Source organism: Sceloporus occidentalis, unplaced genomic scaffold, assembly GCF_023333645.1.
Source record: "Sceloporus occidentalis isolate IW3139 unplaced genomic scaffold, rSceOcc1.0.p SCAF_2, whole genome shotgun sequence".
Lineage (NCBI taxonomy): Eukaryota > Metazoa > Chordata > Lepidosauria > Squamata > Phrynosomatidae > Sceloporus > Sceloporus occidentalis.
This window is the reverse complement of record NW_028316982.1, coordinates 216,269,190-216,278,069: the sequence shown is the minus strand read 5'-3', so window position 1 is coordinate 216,278,069 and position 8,880 is coordinate 216,269,190.

Here is an 8,880-nt window from a genome sequence, read left to right as displayed (position 1 = left end):
TGATTCACCAAACACCTGCACAGTCTGACTGAGAGGGAACAATCAACTGATAGTGCAGGCAGAGGCAGCTAATTGCCAGCAGCTAGAAAGCGTCCTTGCCCATGGGAGGCCATTATGAGAAAGGCATTTGTCAAGCAGTCTGAACCAAGGGAGGCAACAAAAATCAAGATCAACACAGTCCAAGGGTTGAAGAAGGCAGAAAATCTGAAGTATCAAGTGCAGGAGTCAGTATTATGGACAGGAATGCTGGCCAGAAAACAGATAAGTTGCTTCCAGCACTAGCCTTAAACACTCAGCTCTTAAATGGTCTGATGCCAGTGGGTTCTAATCAGAGCTTCCCTGTTGCTGCTTGGCCCACAGCCTGGCTAAGCATCTTTGTTCTATCTTTTGTGGTATCATTTTGTCCCTCCTCCTTGATTGAGGGCTTAGGATCCCAGATGTGTCCTCTGCCTCTTCAGCAAGTGAGTCTTCCCTTTGTCCTGCTGGCTGAGGCTGCAGTTCAGCAGGATGATCTAGCTGAGTCTCTTCCTCAGGGAGAGATGGTTGAGGCTGCTCTGCAACAGGGAGAACTGCAGGTTCTGCCCCCTCAGCAGACTCTTCCTCTAGGTCCCAGTCCTGCAACTCCTGGCCCATGAGTCTGCACAAGCTGAGCAGAGGGTAGGGAGACTTGGAGATGTCTTATCCACAGGATCACCGTGTTGTTGATGATGATTTTTATTTGCATCCCACTCTTTTCCCAGAACTAGGACTAAAAGTGGCTCAACAATAGCAAAAGAGCAATACAATTAAAAACATAGAAAAAAGGTACATTAAAAAGGAATTAAATTATTATAATATTAAAATAGATTCCTGTTAAACGAATAAAATACATTTTAAAAAGATAAACACTTTAGAATGAAAAATACCCCAAGCTGCTCATTTATACACACTTTGACTCAAGGCAGTTAATAACAATAAATATATGAAAAACTTCAGAAAGATAGATGCTAGGACTAGAGAGAGTGATGCTTGAAAATTAATTTAAGAGTTTTAAATTCATGAACCATGTTGGAAGAATGTAGGGTTGCCATTAGTCCGGACCTCCAAACCGGGACAAATGTAGGACAAAATTTTCAAATGTAGGACCTTTATTTTTTTTTGGTCCTACATTTGAAAAAGAGCCTCGCTGAGGGGAGGATTCCTTCTCCTCCTGGGCTCCATTGGAAGCAGCCCAGGTGGAGAAGGAAACCACCCCCAGGGAGGCTTTCTTTCCCCCCTGGGCTCCGTTTTTGCCAACGGAGCCCAGGGGGAAAAGAATCCTCTCTGAGGGGAGGATTCCTTCTCCGCTTGGGCTCCGTTGGATGCAGCCCAAGCGGAGAAGAAATCCGCCCCCAGGGAGGCTTTCTTTCCCCCCTGGGCTCCGTTTTTGCCAACGGAGCCCAGGGGGAAAAGAATCCTCTCTGAGGGGAGGATTCCTCCTCCGCCTGGGCTCCGTTGGACGCAGCCCAGGCGGAGAAGGAATCCGCCCCCAGGGAGGCTTTCTTTCCCCCCTGGGCTCTGTTTTTGCTAACGGAGCCCAGGGAGAAAAGAATCCTCGCTGAGGGGAGGATTCCTTCTCCACTTGGGCTCCGTTCTCACCAAGGACGGAGCCCAGGCGGAGAAGGAATCCTCCCCTCAGGGAGGCTTTCTTTTCCCCGCCTCGGCTCCGTTTTTGCCGGCGGAGCTCAGGCAGGGAAAGAAGTCTGGCCTCGGCAGGCGAGGCTTCTTTCCCTCCCTCAGCTCCAGCGGAGCCAAAGAGGGGAGGGAAGCCCCCCGCCAAAGGAGAGAGGCCTACAGAGGCCTCTCTCTCTTTCCCCCGCCAACGCTGTTGCACACTTTGCAACAAAGCCCCGGGGGTGGGGGAAATCCCGGGGGCGGGGCCAACCCCGGGCGGGACCGTGCGGACCTGCCCAAAACCGGGAAAGTCCCGCCCACAGGCGGGATATGGCAAGCCTAGAAGAATGGTCATATGGCTGCCTGAACCTTGATGTATCCCACAGCTCAACGAGTGTACAGCTTCTTATAAAATATCCATAGACTATAAAATGAATCTATGAGTTATTCAATTCCACTCCTTTCCTCTCTGCTGTCCCACATCCTGCCTGTTTTCATGGAAACAAAACCTAAAATATACTATTTTTCTTTTCTGAAGTTATAAATAAGCTTCCTCAGAGATCTAGTTTCAGTTCTGGTGGCTTCAGAGGAAAGGCAACTTGGCCTCAGGAATCACGAAAACTAAATCATCCAGATTTAGATCATGCTTCAGGATCTATCTATAGCCATTACACATTCCTGAAATAAAGCCTTTTTGAGAACTAAAAGAAACTTTTTTCTTCTCACTGAACCTTTTTCTACATTATCTACAACAATGGTTTTCTGTACTAACAATGCCTTCTTTTTATAAGGACTGAAACATTATTTAAACAATTAAGCTGAAGATGAATTAGAGGGAAAATTGCTCCATTAGTAAAATTTAAGTTCTTAACTTTATGTAATGAAAGATGGTAACCTTTCCATAATGACATTACAATTTAGCATTTATTATAAAAATCTCATTTAGAAACTTAAATAGATTCTGGTACTGTGTTTTATTACTCTCAATGTGAAATTTCTGTGGAAGGATTAATTCTTGCATCAGTTCCAACAAAATTAATGGAGACTATTTTATGCTAAATTTTATTTCATGGTCTTGATATTGAACCTCATCAGATGGTATCATAGGAAAAAGGTATGGCAGTTTATTCAGACAAAGGGAGAATTTCTACTGGCTGTTAGTCTCTTTCTGAGCATGATTCAAAAGTCCTAGTTATGATCTAGGAAGCCCTATGCAGCTTAGGTTCAAACTGCCCAATATACTCTATATCCCAGTATAAGCCTGCCTAGATCCCAAAATCTTTGGGAGAGGTCCTTCTTTTAGTCCCACCATCCACAGAAGTATAGTTAGTGAGGACTTTTCAGTGGCTGCACTTAAGTTTGGAACTCCATCTTTAGGAAGGCTAGAATGACTCCTGGCCCATAGAAAGACAGAAATAAGGGATCTTTAAAGAAATTGAACTGGGGCTATTAGGGAAAGGGTTTTTAAAAGTGTGCTGTTTTTTTAGTACTATTTTTATCTGTTTTTTATCCTCTTTAAGTGAATTTTTAAAATTATTTTAATATTGCTAACAATTTAATTATGTTTCAATGATTACTTTGCCATGTTTTTAACTATACTGTGACCATTTTAATTTATAAGCTTCTTTGACTCCCAGCCTTCGGGAAAGGTAGAAGTAAAAGTGATGATGATAATGACATCATGATGATTATATTAACAATGTTAAAGATATAAAGACACATATCACATTAAGTAACATTACTTAATATTGAGCATCCTTAACATTTTAGTTTCTCCACAGATTATTGGTGGTGATTGCAGGCCTACCACATTTTATTGATTCGTATCTCCACAGTAAATATATAGAATGGCACAATGACAGCCATTCTGTTTATTTATTTGGTAACTGGTCACTGATTACAACAACATGAAAGCACAACACCAATGGGACACAAAAACTGTTACCTTGTGATAATGCCACTGTAAAGTGCCACAATCAGTACATGTGAGCACATAGCTGCTGTGTTTCTGGATGTTTTTCAGCCACCATTTGCTTGCCAGGTTGCTGATCATCATGTTTTTCAGTCACCATTTGCTTGCCAGGTGTTGATTATAGTAGAGGTGTAAACAATATTATTGGCAACAATGAAAAGGGGCTTCTTAGATGTCAGGTTGCCCCAAGATCCTGAAGAAGCCCCTTCCTCACAAACCCTCAAGTCTTCAAATAGTTGCAAGGACTATTCCTTCCACCCCAATAAGGTTGAATTTTCCCACACACCCCCAGTCCAGACTTACCTTTTTCATCCCTTCTCATAGATGTGCTCTGTCAATGGAGAGGGGAGAGCAGCCAAAAATTATTGTCATTCCAGTAGCATGCACACAATGATGACATCACCCTTTGGACTGCCAAAGGACATCAAGTGGTGTCCAAGGATGCTGGCATCATTATGTGACAATCCTTGCTCAGAATCTGCTCATATCTCCTCATTGGTTACTACATGTCTGTCAGGAGGAACAGGGAACAGTTAATAATAATAATAATAATAATAATAATAATAATAATAATAATAATAAATTTTATTTATATCTCCCGCTTCTCCCTTCGGGAGCAACGATCACTGGCAATGTCTATCATTTGGCTTCATCTCTCCTTCCATCAGTCATTACATGGCCACCTCAGGGGAGGGGGAAGGATGGAAGCAAAGGAAGGCTAGCTGCCATGAATGATGATCCTCATTCAGATTCCCACATATGAATGAAGATTGCTGCCACCAACAGTAATCCTTATTACTAGACTCTTGGATAGGACTTTCCTCAGCCCCTCAAACTGGCCACTTAACAGGCTTGTCAAAGGAAAAGGAGCTGAATGAACATTACTGCCCTAATGGCATCCTTACTCCCCTATGCCCTCCTACCAAGTCATTATATGTCATTGTTGTGGAAAGATGAGAACCCAAGTGCTATGAGTCAAGGGGGAGAATACTTTCTCCCCCTGCAAGATTTTTTTTTAAAAAAAACCACACAGTTTTTAAAGAAGCTCCAGCAGCATGAAGAAAAGTAATTAAATGGTTTTTTCTCCCTAGCAGGAATGAATTATTAAACAAGTACAGACCCAGACTATAGCATTTCACATCTCCACTTATGATGCCTAGTAGCAATTCCATTCTTCTGTTGTCCTCTGTCTTCCCTCTTTCATTATACTATGACCAGTAGCTTTCTCCTAGTGGATTATAAGAAGTTGGCCATATTCTGTTACCCAGACAAATCCAGTTTAATTCTCAAACAAAATGTATTAGCCTTCACAACCAACTATTTGTGTTACAAAAGGGCCTCACCAATGAGTCCAGGAAGCCTATGTAACTTAATAAACAATACAAATTATGCTCATATGTTCACTTATTAGGAACTGGAATTGAAATTTGTTTGGTTTGCATTGTAATATAAACTGTTTTAATTTGCACTTTTCAAAGTAATATGAGAATCAGAATTCCGTTATGCTTCAGTGTTTGTACTCCTTTAAATGTTGCCATGCAGATTATTCATCCAAAATGCATACAGTACTGAAGACATGATACAAAAACACATGCTTTGGGAGATATGCACACCAAAATGTAGATGTTTCAAATTAGGGAAACAAATGAGAATTTTTTATTTGCACATTTTTTTTAAAAAAAATGCAATTTAATACAGAAACAAGATAGAATAAAAGAAAAATAAAGTAGAACTCCCCAAAATATTATCAAAAGCAAAACTGGCTGATTTTGTTCATCCCTTACAGTCATATATGGGATCAAGCTGCTTGTTGAACCTAAAGTTAATGCTAATGCTATAACATCTAAGACTATTTCCCCAAAGCATAAGTGTGCCACAAGCATTTTTCTATACTGGGAAGGTGTTTCTTTTTTCCCCCTCCCTGACTGAACAAGTAAACCCCTGAGTTTCTGCAGAGGATGAAAACGGCATGTGTATGCCTGTCAGGGAAGTATGGCTAATTTTTCCTAGGAACTGTTTCATGACTATTTCATTTGTCAACAATGATACGTAAGTACTAGACTGTTATTTAAGAATTTTTTGTGAGAAAAGAGAGGCACAGTTATATAGGGGGCTGTATTTTTACCTCTTCAATAATACAGAAGCATTTAACAAGGCTAAGGTGGAATAAATTTAGTTTCCATTAACTACTCTGGTTTCATGGAATGGGTTCAGGGGATAATAAAATAGCTAAACACCATTTGCTGATTTAAATGAAGGCATATTGTTCAGTTGTTGGAGCAGATACCGCATTTTCACTCTTTTTAATTACAAAAACATACGGAGATTACATATTTTTGCTGTATTATTTAAAATATTCACAAATGAGTGGACTGAAAATAGTGCCAACAATTTGAAGCATTAATAATTCCATTCTGGATAACCAGTGGAAGAAATAATGCTTCAGAGACCATATGCTCTGCTGATATCAGATCCCAAACCACGTGTCCTGCTCTCCCTTCATTTTTCTTAAATGTTTCAGTCTGCCATTTAAAGTAGATTTGCACACATATCTGGCATTGGTTTTTACTTTTACTTTTGCAGTTCTATAGAAGATGACAGAATGGATTGTGTTTTTGCAAAACCAGTCACAAATCTCCCAAAATAAAGTCACTGTGTTGATGCTGAATAACATAAAGACGATTACAATCCCAAGCTCTCTTTATTTATCATGGACATGGAGACATGAAGAGAGTGTGGCCATGCTCCTGATAGCATCCTCATCTGGCATTTCCATGGGTATACTGGTGAAGTGGTCACTAGACGTTCACCTCATATGTCACCAATCAGGACACTTGACCACTGACATGGAGGACAGGCCTTGTGCATCAGATTTTGAAGGCACTAGCATTCAGTCAGGTACACTGTCCAGGCATAAAGAGGAAACATTACCAATACTGTCTTGTCTTCGATGTTTATCACACTATACTCTTAAAGTGCTACTATTCCACTTTGACTGCTCTAGCTGCCTCCTGTTGCATTGTGGGATTGGCAGTTTTAAGGAGGCGTATTTAGAATTCTCAGGCAGAGAACTTCTCTGCCTGAGAATTCTAAATACCCCTCCTTAAAACTGCCAATCCCAGAATGCAACAGGAGGCAGCTAGAGCAGTCAAAGTGGAATAGTAGCACTTTAAGAGTATAGTGTGATAAACACCTCTAACTTCTCCACCTCTCTCCTTTTTTGTAATATATTTACATTTGATTTGTGGATATCCTCATTATGTTTTCTAAAACTCATCAATGGGCTGGGGATGGATTTTAATTAATTACATGCCAATTGGCCTTCTCTATGTCAATAAATGTCTTTTTTTAAAAAAATCACTGTTAATATACAAGTTTACCAGGGTATATGTGGAAAATGGGTAAACGTACCTGCCCTATCAGGGGGTTCCACAAATAAGTTTGGACATAGGGATTTACTATCAGTCACATATGTGGGATGTACAGCAGGCTGCATTGCAATGGGACTCATTATCCCAACTATTGCTGATTGTCTTCAAAACAAGCAGGCTGCTATCAGCATTGGTTTTTTGTACCAGGACATTTAACTTGCCAGTGATGAAACTGAGGATGGAGTATTACAAGCAAATTTGCACCCTAAATCTATGTAACAATTTTGAACCTAGTGAAGCTTCCATCTGAGTACACAAGTTTAGCATTAGTCTACAATTTAATGGCAGGCTAAGAATTAATTCAACAGAGTGAAACAATATTCTTAAATAGAAAACATGGAATGGGTGGATAATAATGTGCATTGAAGCATGTTTTTTTCACAATAGACAGACACCTTCCAGCACTAAATCTCTGGCAAGCTATTTTCAAATGGCTGCTCAGGTTTTTTTTTTTAATGTGCTTCTACTGTATTAAGTCTTTTTATTGTATTAAAGAAGTTATGCTTTCTCTTTCAAATATTTATTGCTCTTACTGTCTCTGAAGGTGGGAAATTCTCTGTGTTGAATGTTGTGCATTGCCATATTTTGTATTTTAATTAGTTTTGAACAATGTAAAGAAATGGCATCCAGACATGCTTTTATTAACAAAAAGAGAACAAATAGGGAGTAGATAAAAAAAAATTGGTTGAAAAAAAGTATTATTTTGATTAATCCTTACCCATCATGCTTTAAACTGGACAATTTATATCTGAACAATTATGAACAACAGTGTGCAGCAATTTTTAAAAGAAATCATCAACATGAAAATAAGTAATAAAAGATTCTATTTATGCAATCAAAAAAATCCCCCAGTAAAGTTGGCACAAATCATTTATAATAAACACATCTGTCAAGTACGAATATCACCAAAAATTATGCAAGTACATTCTGCACCAGCTTAAACTTCTCATTTCATTTCAATACCCACTAAAAATAGAATACATTGTAATAATAAAGTCTAGAATGTACAAAAACAGAGAGCAACGTAGCAAACTTAGACCTTTCTGAAATGTTGGGCAACACTTGAAAAATGTAAATATCATCCAGAATTCTCCCCTAGTATAGAATTGGAAAAAGAGGAGGAATCGGATATACTGCTGGTTGCTGAATATCATACTAGTGAACAAACAAATAATGTGGCAGCACTACTGGTGGATTTTATTAACTTTGAACAAGTACACCTTATAGATGCAGACCCCTTGTTGGAACCATCACAATCTCTTATAGATTTTGAGGAGTGGAGAGGGTTATACAGCCTCAGTTAATTAAATGTCTAAATGTGCTTCTAATAACAGAGAATTGGGGGGCATTTATCAACAGTAGAATCCATTGTGAATAATGCAAAGAATAAGGTCAACATTGTCAATGATGATGCAAACGATTTGTCTTGACACAATCTGCCCCATAATGTGACACAGCAAGATTCCTATTTTACTTTCTTATCCTGGAATATAGCAGAGTGGAGCAATAAATATCAGTACCCCTGTTTTATTAATTTCATTACTAATTTTGATTTGTTGTTATTACAAGAGACATGGGTCACTGATGATTTAAGGATAAATGATTTTATATTGTTTACATTAAAAGCTACACCCAGTGAAAAAGAAAGGTAAAGCTAGTGGTGGTCATTTAGCCTGCAGAAGAGAAGGTTAAGATTTTTAGGAAAAAGTGATAATAGAAATAGAAAGTATTTTGAATATAAAATAGATAGAAGTCCTAATATAATATTATTATCATTATATTCTTCAGAGAAATAGAAAAAAGAGGGAAAAGATTTGAGTGGTAATTGACATGGAGATTAAAAGT